Genomic DNA, 14,049 nt, shown 5'->3' with positions numbered 1-14,049 from the left:
CGAACCTGGGGACGGCTAGCCGAGCAAGCTTAACACTCCGAGGCGCTCAGTCAACAACCTTCTTTATACGCGCAAGGGAGGGCAGCAAAAGGTAACGAAGCTCTTACCTTCACGGACCCCACCAGACGTCTTCGAACCTGTTGATCAATGCAAACCGACACGGAATTAAAATGCTAAAATACCGGCTTTATTGAAAGAAATGCAGGTAACGAAAGAATGCATGGGAAAATATAAAATCATAAATGGAGTGCTCCCTCACGGACCAGTATACACACAAGGGGAAAAATAAATGTGAAAGTAACAAAATGTCGTGAGGTGCGTTTGCCTGATACTCAGCATTGTGGTGGGATCGGTCGACGAGAGGACCGCGTGTCGAAGCGCTCAACCAATGGCGCAGGTCAATCACGCGAGCACAAGCCGGGCCGCAGGCAGCCGAACAACTCAGCGCTCAATCCCGGGCCAACCAGCACAACATGAACTCCAGCTCCCCCGAAGAGCACCAAGTCATACAGCTTCCCTTCCTTCAACACGGCAAAGGCTCCCCAAAGCTCAGAAAGGTTCTCTTCAAAGAGGGCACAGGAGCCAGGCGCCGCCGAGAGCCAGCATGAGAGAGCGAGTGCACAAACTGCCACTGCCCGTATTGAAAACCCAGCGCAAAAAGATGATATCTGCGACCATGCACTTTCAAAGTCCCAGCTCAAGAAAGATAATCAATGCCACTGCTCTTCACCGAACCCCAAAGCCGAGAGGTATATTTGACTGCTCGTGACCAATGTCCCAACGCAAGAGGGTAATATGCGACTGTTCCCTTTCAATGTCCCTCATGCAAGAGGATAATATGTGACTATTTCCTTTCAATGTCCCTCCCGCAAGAGGCCAAAATGTCGGGACTCAATTCTTTTATTCTGAAGGCTCTGACGTCATCCGCTGATCCCCGTGCGTGCTCCTATCAGTGGGTCCCTCTCATCGCTCGACAATACCGGACCAATCACTACTCTTCAGGGTGGGCCCTCACAGACCCACCTTTGTGATGTGGCAGCTGATGGTATCATTGGCGGTGCTCAATGTCATGTTTCCTGAAACTTTTATTTCGTGTTTATTTTAGGTGTGGAGTGCATGGCGGGTGTGGTGTGTGTCATAAGGAACAAGGGCAAAAGTACAGAGGCGATTTACATAAAGGGGATTTACCATTAATCCCTAACTAATTGACATAACCCCACCCCTCGTCGTGGGGACAAAGATACACTCTTACACGACATCCGGTCTAAACAGATCCCTACTTATGGTACATGGGGGGTTCTTCTTCATCGCGACATTCGGAGCACACTACTTATACAATTCTACCTGGACTAAGGTATTTCATTGCCTGCCCCCATAAACGTAACAATATTTTGGAGTTAGGCTTGTAGTTTTTCGAGTTAATATTGTTGCGGAAATGGCTTTTAGGGGTTAAGATTGTATATCTTAGAAATAGTTATTCCTTTAATGCATGCATTGACATAAGAGTGAAGTAATTTAATTGAGATAATGAATTATGCGTCGATATTTGGATAGAAAATTGTCATTTTCCCTCCCTAATGTTTGGGTCGAAAACCGCGTCTCCCTTGAAACCCTTTTTAATGTTCTGTCCATTGTAATCTGTCTTAAATCTCCTTTTGGGGGACAGCGGTCATGCAACACCGAGAAGGCGCAAGTTTTGGCATGAACCAGCGATCCTCAAGCTTTTGAAGAGTCAAGAGGCTCAGGTGTGGGATTTCACACTGAATTACAGCCAAACCACCAATTGGTGTGGGACAGACAAGGCGGGGTGACATCACAAGGCAGGGTGTCCTGGATGCCAATAAAAGGCCATGCCTGCACAGTTGTGTGCAGAGTGCCCAGTTCGAGTTCCAGTTTGCTGAGTCGGGCCCAGTTGCATTTCCAGTGTTCCAGTTATAGGTCTAGTTCCTGATTCCCAGTCGCCGGTCCAGTTTCCAGGCTCCGAGAGAAATGAGGTGTTCCTGCCTCTCACCTGCAAGAGGGTGGGCCATTTTGAGTCACTCGGTCAGAAGAGGAATCAGGCTTGTCTCTCGATCCACCTCAGACGAACCAAATTGAGCTAGGTAAAGGTGCGATTTAGGCTCTTCATCCGGCTCCGAGGGTCTGGGTTAATTGGCAAACGTTCCCACTGTAACAATATAAATGGTGACTGTGGACAATAAGTTTAGGCCTGCTTTGAGTTCATTTTCACTAAACAGCTTGACTTTTTTGTTGTTGTGAAGATTTGATGTTGCAAAAAGCTTCGACTAAATTAATTTGTTTCATCAACATAATCTTCCCACCATTTGAAATTCAAAACGAGTAGGCATCGGGAAAATATAAATACCAACCAGCCAAGATCCTAATTCTACTGTAGGCTACAGTCTGATCCATAGAAAAGGGGGAAATCCCCAATTTCCCCTGTATATAAGCCATTCGACAGGTGTTCCTTAACCCCTGGCTGCTAGATTTTATTGCGAACACTGATCAAGGAGGAAGGGGTTGTAAAATTCCACTATGTTTGTGGACATCATAAATATGTGGCCCCTATTGTTAAATTCTACCTTGTAGAAATAGGTCTTCATTCAGACAGAGATGAATTAATTTAAGTAAGCCATTCAACAGGTGTACGTCTGTGTTTGCTTGCAAATATGTGTCCCGAACCCCTCGCTCTCTGTACCCACCCTACTTAGTCGCACCCAACTCCTCCTGGACTCTGTCTTTTGTACCTGAGAAGGCGGAGATGTTTCTGGCAACACTCAACTCTGGTTCTGCAACTGGACCGGATGCCATCAGGTCACATGTCCTACAAACCTGCTTTGCTGCTCTTGCACATCCTCTTTCTGATATTTTAATGGTGTGGACAACATGGATACAGAAAGAAACTCTCAAAGAAAAACTGGAAGTGTGGAAGGTAGAGGGCTTGGGATGGGTGTGGGTGGGGTGGTTAACAAAGGTAGGACGGGCGGACAACGCACAGGAAGGGCACCGGTCTCAAACGTCCCACCACTCAGCCTACGTAATTTCCGCTCCCAATGGGCGTGGCCAACCCTAACGCTCGCGGGACCATGTTGTTTTGGTGCGAATTATCGTTTTTTTTTTACCACCCAGTTACATATACATACGTATATGAGTGGTGAGTGTGTGTGTTTGTTGTGTTTGGAGGCAATCAGGGGTTCGGTGACGATCCTGAAAAGAGCCCTTGGAATAAAACTGAAAAAATTGAACAGCTTGGTCCATGAACCGTGATCCCTTACCAAAGCAGAGGTGGATACTTTGTGTCCTGGCAGGACTCCATTGCACCTCCTGAAAACCGCAAATGGAGATAACAGCCAACGATACACACACACAAATACATACACAAACACATAAGCACACACACACAAACGCAAACACACAAACATAAACACGCACACACACACACAAACACACAAACACACGCAAACGCACAAACATAAACACACACACAAACGTGCACACACAAACACACACAAGCAAACAAACACACAAACACACACAAACATACACAAACATACACAAACACACGCAAACACACACAAACACACACAAACACACACAAACGTACACAAACACACACACAAACAGAATCACAGAACAGAAATCACAGAATCACAGAATCATTGGAATCTCCTGCGATGAAGCTAACTCCGAGGGCCTTTCACTCACTCGCCGCAGGCAGGTTGGTGGTCTTTCTGTCTTCTACCGACTCCTCTCCGGCCTTGCTCCCCAGCTCTCTCTGTGCTCTGTCCCCCAAATATTCCTACAGGTCGCACAATATCTGCCAAGCAACCCTCTTATGGTTAAACTGCCAAAATCTAGGCTCTCTGCTCACCTTCACTCTTTCATTCCACTTTTCTCCCGCCTCTGGAACAAACTCCCCCACTCCCTTCAATCCCACTCCTCCCTCCAGGTCTTTAAAACAGCTGTTCACCACCATCTCTTATCTTCCCCCATCCAAAACCTTGATCTTTTCTACCCCCGCTAATTCACCCCAGATCCACTTTTTGGAAATTCCAACTTCTTTCCTGCAAGTCCTTGTAGTGTCCATATGTTTTATACCTCTCCCACCTCCCCCCAAGCCCTCTCCCTCCCACAGTTCTCTCGATGTCCTTGCTCTCAAATGTTGTGTTTGTGTCCTTTCACCTGTCTCCCCATCTTGTCTACTGCTCCCCTTACTTTGTGTTTTATGTGTCGGTTTGACTTTTTGTGTGATTAATGTTCGCTCTTTCACGAGCCTCGATCTTGTATACAAAAAAAAAAAAAAAACCACAAACACACACACACACACACACACACACACACACACACGAAAATCAGAGTGGACGGTTAAGTAGACATGCATAAAACTGGTTAAATGTGCACGATCATGGGTTTCTCTCTCCGTAAACTGAATCCCTATTTATTTTATGGAGGAATGGAAAGATGAGAGCCAATTGTTTTGATGTAAAATACGGAATTGCTTTTTGTTTTTTTTGCCTTGCTGGACACTATACCCACACTTGGCAAACAATTGCACACCTTTTACTTCTAACGTCCATTATCTCTCAGCACAAACGTCGCGGAAACCCGAATGATTTAGCCAAAAAAAATAAAAACACGGATTCTAAATGTTCCTTACAGAACCCTGGCAGGTCCAGTTGCGTACGAATACACAGAATGGGCCTTTATAAGGGATGAATGGATTCGATTGTTCGCCACGTGCGATGTCTTACACACCAGCTTGTGGATCACTTCATGGCCACTGAGATTGTCACAAACAACAAGAAGTATTTGCTCAACAGTCTGCCCAAATCGAGCCATTCAATGGCGCCTGTGTGTGTTTGTGTTTGACCACAACGGGGTCTCCTTTCAGCTGTCAACCTCTTTTTGATATCAAATCACTAAACCGCACAATCTACCAGGCCAACAAAGCTGATAAATCACTACTTCGTCAATCACTTGATCAAGTCCATTGGGACGCGTGTCTGCTACCAGACCTGGGCATTGACCAGGTTTGGGAAAATTTGAAGGATTTCCTGTTTGCTGCTGTTCAGGATGTTGTCCCCATTGCCAGACAAAAAGGCAAAATAAGGCGAACCTGGATCTCCTGCAATTGTAATTCAAAGCAATTTCTCATAGTCATGATTGTCATCGATTTCATCTGACACTTATCCAGACTAATTCTACTGAAGCTAAGACCTTGATCGGTACTCTCCAAGTGTATACATCGCCCGGTTTTGATAACGTTTCCCCTGCGCTCCTCAAACTTGCCCCTGACAGCTTCGGCTACCCGCCAGCTATGATATTAACCTCTCGCTTGCCACAGGTGAGGTCCTATCTGAATGGAAACTCATAAATGTAGTCCCAATACATAAATCGGGAAACCCTAATTTCCAAACTAATTACAGACCAATTTCACTTTGCTCTTCAGTCAGGAAATGTGTTGGAAAAAATTGTTGCGAAACATCTCTAATCATATGTACAGATGTGGCCTTGTTTCAGACTGCCAACATGGTTTTCTCCCAAAATGTTCTTGTGTCATACAACTTACTTCAATTTATCACCACTGGGCCAAAACCTTGGATTCTATCAAAGCCCATTGTAATAATGCCATATTCTTGAATTGGTCCAAGGCTTTTGATCGTGTGAGCCACGGTTCTCCTTGACTCACTGCATAGATGTGGAATGTGTGGTACAGTCCTGCAGTGTTTTCAATCCTACTTACCAGGCCATCAACAACCAGTGAAATTCCGAGGGGCACACTCAGGTGTTCCCCAGGGGTCAGTTCTCTGGCCCCTGATTTTTAATGTTTTTGCCGTTGACTTGCCATTGTGTGTCCGGTCTAACCTACAGCAGTATGCTGCTGACACTAATTTAGAGAGTTATCTCTGGTCAGGATGATGAGCTCGCTCTGCAGAATGATTTACGTCAGATCGACATTCGGTGTTCTAAGATGAAACTCAATGTTGATAAATGTAAATTGATGGCCCTCACTCGTTCCAGAAACCAACCCAAACCAGTTTATATGATAGGTTCTCAAACTCCTGAAATCGCTGACCATTACAAATGTATGGGCTTGTCTATTTCCAAGAATCCTACCTGGAAGCTCCATTTTAACACTTGTTAATTGTAACGATGCTCACACACTCGTTAAGCTTTACTGTGCTCTTGTTAGAACCATTCTTGAGTACCCTGCCCCCCATTTGGTGCCCGAGTACTCTCTCCCAGCACTCCACTCTGGAGGGAGTCCGGAGAAGATGTACCTTATCTGTCTAGGTCTCTCAAGGAGACATATACCGAGTCATGGTGGTGACCCAGAGGGCATTTACCCAATCCTGTCTAGGTCTCCCAAGGAGACGTATACCGAGTCATGGTGGTGACTCAAAGGAGATTTACCCGATCCTGTCTAGATCTCCCAAGGAGACGTATACCAAGTCATGGTGGTGACCCAGAGGGGATTTACCCGATCCTGTGTATGGCACCCAAGGAGACATATACCGAGTCATGGTGGGGCTTTTGGGTCTTAAGGGTCTTTTGGTTCTTCTTGGTCTTTAAGGGTCTTTGGGATATTTTGGGTCTTCGGGGTATTTTTTTATCTTTGGGGTCTTTTGGGTATTTTTGGTCTTCAGGGTGTTTTGGGTCTTCGGGGTGTTTTGGGTCTTCGGGGTGTTTTGGGTCTTCGGGGTGTTTTGGGTCTTCGGGGTGTTTTGGGTCTTCGGGATGTTTTGGGTCTTCGGGGTGTTTTGGGTCTTCGGGGTGTTTTGGGTCTTCGGGGTGTTTTGGGTCTTCGGGGTGTTTTGGGTCTTTGGGTATTCAGGGTCTTTTTGAGCCTCAGGGCCTTGAAGGGTATTTTGGGTCTTTGGGGTGTTTTGGGTCTTTGGGGTGTTTTAGGTCTTTGGGGGTCTTCAGGGTATTTTGGGTCTCCGTCTTGGTGGTATGAAGAGTCTTGGGAGAATTAAAGGGTCGTCAAAGCTCTGAGGGGTCTCAGCAGTCTTAACGCAATTAAGAGGGTGGTAAAACAAAATTGAAGAAGAAGAAGACGTTTTCGTTGCATATAAACATACATAGCGACATACATAACCATATACGTTTGCTCTATTATAATAAGATGTATTCATCACTGCTCAAGAACAAATGCTTTATATCATTCCCTTTTCATCAAATTCCCTCGTCTGTGGGATACTCTTCCCGCCAATGTTGTGGACAGTTATATCTTTGGTCTAAACTCTTTTCTTAAGAACCTTAAAAATAGCACCGCAAAGTGGGCGTAACCCCTCAGCCCATGCATGGTGGAAACCAATTTCAAGATGGCTGCCGTGGCGGCCATATTGAAAATCGCAGCGCGCCCATTCTCGAAAGGCACCTTCCTCTACTCAACCCCAACACACACTGCAAAAATGGATTTAATCGGACTGGCCGTTCTGCTCGAAATTGACGGAAACCAATTTCAAGATGGCTGCCGTGGCGGCCATATTGAAAATCGCAGCGTGCCCATTTTCGAAAGGAACCTTCCTCTACTCAACCCCAAAACACACTGCAAAAATGGATTTAATCGGACAAGCCGTTCTCCTTGAAATTGACGGAAACCAAAAGTTGACGGACGCCCGGACGACGCCCGTGACGACAATACATACCCCTTAGGCCAATTTGGGCTGAGGGGTGAAAAGCATTGGTTGGTGCCAGATGTGAACGATCCCTCGTTACAACTTACCCATCCGGGTTTATTTTATGTCTCACTGTAATAATAAGTTTTCTCCCTTTTGAATATACTTTTGCAATTTTAACTTTTATTACCTTATATTTAATGCGTAATTTTGTTATACTTACTTATTCGTCCTTTTAGGATGTGGAACGGAAAAGGGGAATAGGGTCAGGTGACTATGTTACCTTGTTCGTACTATGTCACTTTTGTTGCTCATGTTTGTCAGTGTACAGAGCACCGTGCTCGTACCGGCCGCAGGGAAACGACGAGGCCTACAACTAATGGCGACGAGTTCACGTAGGCCATACGTCAGTCACCTTCTCTACCTCGTGGGTCGTACTAGCGGACTTCGTTTTCTTGTGGATACAGGGGGGCAGAGGTGAGCATGGTGTCAACATCTGCTGCTGAATGCAAAAATCAGCAGGAATATTCATCAAATGCTGCTGACAACAGTGCTATTACTACGTTTGGAGAACGTCTCCTCCAGCTTCATTTGGGTTTACTTCACTCATTTCCATGGGTTTTGTATTGACGATACCAGATACTCTATGGTCGGTGTGGATTTTTACGTCATTTCAATCTCCTCGTAGATGTCAAACATCGCCATCTATTGGATGCCTAAACACAGCTTCGTGTTATCATTAGACTATTAGAGCATCCACTGTTTCATCACTGAATATCACGTGTCTTCCATCCATGCAAAATTGCCCTTTTCAGAAAGTACTTTATGACTTGGTGTCCATAACGCGCCCAATTAAGACCAAGGACCCCCCTGTTTTTGTGCGTGCTCGTCGACTAGCACCCGATAAATTATGTATCGCCCGCCACGAGTTTGACTAGACTGTATGTTAGAACATTGGATCATCCGATCATTGTCCAGTAGTTTGGCTTGTCCGCTGCACATGGTACCTAAAAAGGCATCTGCGGATTGGCGTCCTTGCAAGGATTAGCTGTCCTTAAACTACAGTGCATTCAGAAAGTATTCAGACCCCTTCACTCTTTTCACATTTTGTTATGTTGCAGCCTTCTGCTGAAATCGTTTAAATTCATTTTTTCCCTCATCAATCTACACTCAATACCCCATAATGACAAAGAGAAAACAGGATTTTAGAAAGTTTTGCAAATTTATTCAAAAGAAAAACTGAAATATCACATTTACATAAGTATTCAGACCCTTTGCTATGACACTTGAAATTTAGCTCAGGTGCCTCCCATTTCTCTTGATCATCTTTGAGATGTTTCTACACCTTGATTGGAGTCCACCTGTGGTAAATTCAATTGATTGGACATGATTTGGAAAGGCACACACCTGTCTCTATAAGGTCTCACAGCTGACAATGCATATCAGAGCAAAAACCAAGCCATGAGGTCGAAGTAACTGCCTGCGGAGTTCAGAGACATGATTGTGTCGAGGCACAGATCTGGGGAAGCCTATAAAAAAAATCTCTGCTGCATTTAAGGTTCCTAAGAGCACAGTGGCCTCTATGATTCTTAAATGGAAGAAGTTTGGAACAACCAGGACTCTTCCTAGAGCTGGCCACCCGGCCAAACTGAGCAATCGGGGGAGAAAGGCCTTGGTAATAGAGGTGACCAAGAACCCGATGGTCACTCTGGCTGAGCTCCAGAGATCCTGCGTGGAGATGGGAGAAACTTCCAGAAGGACAACCATCACTGCAACACTCCACCGATCTGGGCTTTATGGCAGAGTGGCCAGACGGAAGCCAAACAGTTCAATCTTGGTTTCATCAGACCACAGAATCTTGTTTCTCGCAGTCTGAGAGTCCTTTAGGTGCTTTTTCGCAAACTCCAAGCGGTATTTCATGTGTCTTTCACTGAGGAGTGGCTTCCGTTGTCCTGAAAACCTTGCAGCAACCATATGGTCGACCGCACAAAGGTCTACAACTCTCCGGGAAGTCTTTCACACTTGATATTAGCTGTGGTCGTGATACAGTCTCCATAGATCGCTTGAAGCCAGCTTTCCTTGACGCAGGGCCAGAGCTGACCTTCCCACTGACCAATGGGTCGTCACCTACTACAACACTACCCCTACCGTCGTATACGACTCGCTCTGGGCGTCATGTACACCTCCCAGCACAACATCTGAGAGGGCATTTTGCTTGTTGGCCATTTCTCTTTGCTGTGACCTTTTTACATGGACAGTCAACATCTCTTCTCCTACACCATATTGTATTTTGTTTGCACCTTTCGTTTGTTTAATGCACTCGGACGAGGAGTAGTGTTGCGACATCCTTTTTCCTTTGGTTTCATAATATGTGAATACGCTTTAGCTTTGGTTTGACGGGGTTTCCCAGTAGGGGTTTTGAGAGTTTTTACGTTGCGGTTTAATAAAGAATTAACTCGGAATGAGAACTTCTCAGGCGTCTTTTCGTCCATGACAGACAGGCCTTCCGACATAACATAGGTACATAAAATACTGAACAAAATATCACCACGTGGGCCGGAATAAAACATGCCACGGGCCGTATGTGGCCCGCGGGCCAGAGATTCCCGTACTGATGTATACAGTACATGCATCCATTGTAGCACTAACCACCAACTAAAAGAGAGTTTCTCAGTTGACGCCGAATCAATGTGTTGAACACCAAGATGAAAATTAGCCGGTATCATTTGTCGCATAAAGGACCAACTGTTTGAGGCATATCACAATTTTCATTCATCTGGTCCATTGGTACAAATAATTGTTATGCAATTCCACACCCAATGTGAAAATTTGAACGGCAGCAGCTATATTCAACTAGGACACGGCAGGCCTGGTATTTTTCTGGCATGTACAGAAAATGCAAGCACACCATGAATGGGACCTCTGTCTCGAGGTCGTGATGACCTGCAGCCTTTCTGTGTGGAACGGAAGAAAATAACTGATACAAACAGGAAATTTCATCAAACATTCACATTCCAACACGATCTTTACAGCTGGCCATAAAAAATATTTTACAGCACAGTGTAATTTCCTGGGTAAAGCATGGCTTATCCAGTCCATCCTGGAACGTCAACTTCCTCCTTCACTCCCACAATGAGCCAGATGAGCCACCCTGCAAGTTATATTGAAGAAAATTCCACGGATCAACAAGCCTCCTCTTCCTGTGTGACTACAACTCATACCAAGGTTCACCCAGCATATAACATCTCTGATGGATAACCTGCACACAATCCACTCTGGATAACTAGCACACTGATGTGCACTCTGGATAAACCCACATACTTTCCATGAATAAATGGCAGTGCACACTGGATTCCCTTCTAGTCCCTTTTGAATGACCAGCAAACAATTAACGTCTCCTCTGGACGGCATGCACACTGCATGTCTCTTCTGTATCTAAACCTGCACACTGCATGTTCACTATAGTATGGATCAAAACCTGCACACTGCATGTCTCTTCTGTATCTAAACCTGCACACTGCATGTTCACTATAGTATGGATCAAAACCTGCACACTGCATGTCTCTTCTGTATCTAAACCTGCACACTGCATGTTCACTATAGTATGGATCAAAACCTGCACACTGCATGTCTCTTCTGTATCTAAACCTACACATTGCATGTTCACGATAGTATGCATCAAAACCTGCACACTGAATGTTCACTATAGTATGGATCAAAACCTGCACACTGCATGTCTCTTCTGTATCTAAACCTACACATTGCATGTTCACTATAGTATGCATCAAAACCTGCACACTGCATGTCTCTTCTGTATCTAAACCTACACATTGCATGTTCACTATAGTATGCATCAAAACCTGCACACTGAATGTTCACTATAGTATGGATCAAAACCTACACACTGCATGTCTCTTCTGTATCTAAACCTACACATTGCATGTTCACTATAGTATGCATCAAAACCTGCACACTGCATGTCTCTTCTGTATCTAAACCTGCACACTGCATGTTCACTGTAGTATGCATCAAAACCTGCACACTGCATGTTCACTATAGTATGCATCAAAACCTGCACACTGAATGTACACTATAGTATGGATCAAAACCTGCACACTGAATGTCTCTTCTGTATCTAAACCTGCACACTGCATGTTCACTATAGTATGCATCAAAACCTGCACACTGAATGTACACTATAGTATGGATCAAAACCTGCACACTGAATGTCTCTTCTGCATCTAAACATGCACACTGCATGTTCACTATAGTATGCATCAAAACCTGCACACTGAATGTCTCTTCTGTATCTAAACCTGCACACTGCATGTTCACTATAGTATGCATCAAAACCTGCACACTGAATGTCTCTTCTGTATTTAAACCTGCATACTGCATGTTCACTATAGTATGCATCAAAACCTGCACACTGAATGTCTCTTCTGCATCTAAACCTGCATACTGCATGTTCACTTTAGTATGCATCAAAACTTGCACACTGAATGTCTCTTCTGCATCTAAACCTGCACACTGCATGTTCACTATAGTATGCATCAAAACCTGCACACTGAATGTCTCTTCTGTATCTAAACCTGCACACTGCATGTTCACTATAGTATGCATCAAAACCTGCACACTGAATGTCTCTTCTGTATCTAAACCTGCATACTGCATGTTCACTGTAGTATGCATCAAAACTTGCACACTGAATGTCTCTTCTGCATCTAAACCTGCACACTGCATGTTCACTATAGTATGCATCAAAACCTGCACACTGAATGTCTCTTCTGTATCTAAACCTGCACACTGCATGTTCACTATAGTATGCATCAAAACCTGCACACTGAATGTCTCTTCTGTATCTAAACCTGCATACTGCATGTTCACTATAGTATGCATCAAAACTTGCACACTGAATGTCTCTTCTGCATCTAAACCTGCACACTGCATGTTCACTATAGTATGCATCAAAACCTGCACACTGCATGTTCACTATAGTATGCATCAAAACCTGCACACTGAATGTACACTATAGCATGGATCAAAACCTGCACACTGAATGTACACTATAGTATGGATCAAAACCTGCACACTGCATGTCTCTTCTGTATCTAAACCTGCACACTGCATGTTCACTATAGTATGAATCAAAACATGCACACTGCATGTCTCTTCTGTATCTAACCCTGCACACTGCATGTTCACTATAGTATGGATCAAAACCTGCACACTGCATGTCTCTTCTGTATCTAAACCTACACATTGCATGTTCGCTATAGTATGCATCAAAACCTGCACACTGAATGTTCACTATAGTATGGATCAAAACCTGCACACTGCATGTCTCTTCTGTATCTAAACCTACACATTGCATGTTCACTGTAGTATGCATCAAAACCTGCACACTGCATGTCTCTTCTGTATCTAAACCTGCACACTGCATGTTCACTATAGTATGCATCAAAACCTGCACACTGCATGTTCACTATAGTATGCATCAAAACCTGCACACCGAATGTACACTATAGTATGGATCAAAACCTGCACACTGAATGTCTCTTCTGCATCTAAACATGCACACTGCATGTTCACTATAGTATGCATCAAAACCTGCACACTGAATGTCTCTTCTGTATCTAAACCTGCACACTGCATGTTCACTATAGTATGCATCAAAACCTGCACACTAAATGTCTCTTCTGTATTTAAACCTGCATACTGCATGTTCACTATAGTATGCATCAAAACCTGCACACTGAATGTCTCTTCTGCATCTAAACCTGCATACTGCATGTTCACTTGTTCACTTGTTCACTTGTTCACTTGTTCATGTTCACATGCTCACTAAATTCAGATAGTATGCATCAAAACTTGCACACTGAATGTTTCTTCTGCATCTAAACCTGCACACTGCATGTTCACTATAGTATGCATCAAAACCTGCACACTGAATGTCTCTTCTGTATCTAAACCTGCACACTGCATGTTCACTATAGTATGCATCAAAACCTGCACACTGAATGTCTCTTCTGTATCTAAACCTGCATACTGCATGTTCACTATAGTATGCATCAAAACTTGCACACTGAATGTCTCTTCTGCATCTAAACCTGCACACTGCATGTTCACAATAGTATGCATCAAAACCTGCACACTGAATGTCTCTTCTGTATCTAAACCTGCACACTGCATGTTCACTATAGTATGCATCAAAACCTGCACACTGAATGTCTCTTCTGTATCTACACCTGCATACTGCATGTTCACTATAGTATGCATCAAAACTTGCACACTGACTGTCTCTTCTGCATCTAAACCTGCACACTGCATGTTCACTATAGTATGCATCAAAACCTGCACACTGCATGTTCACTATAGTATGCATCAAAACCTGCACACTGCATGTTCACTATAGTATGCATCAAAA

Source organism: Myxine glutinosa, chromosome 8, assembly GCF_964187855.1.
Source record: "Myxine glutinosa chromosome 8, kmMyxGlut1.1, whole genome shotgun sequence".
Classification (NCBI taxonomy): Eukaryota; Metazoa; Chordata; class Myxini; order Myxiniformes; family Myxinidae; genus Myxine; species Myxine glutinosa.
This window is presented reverse-complemented; position numbering follows the sequence as displayed.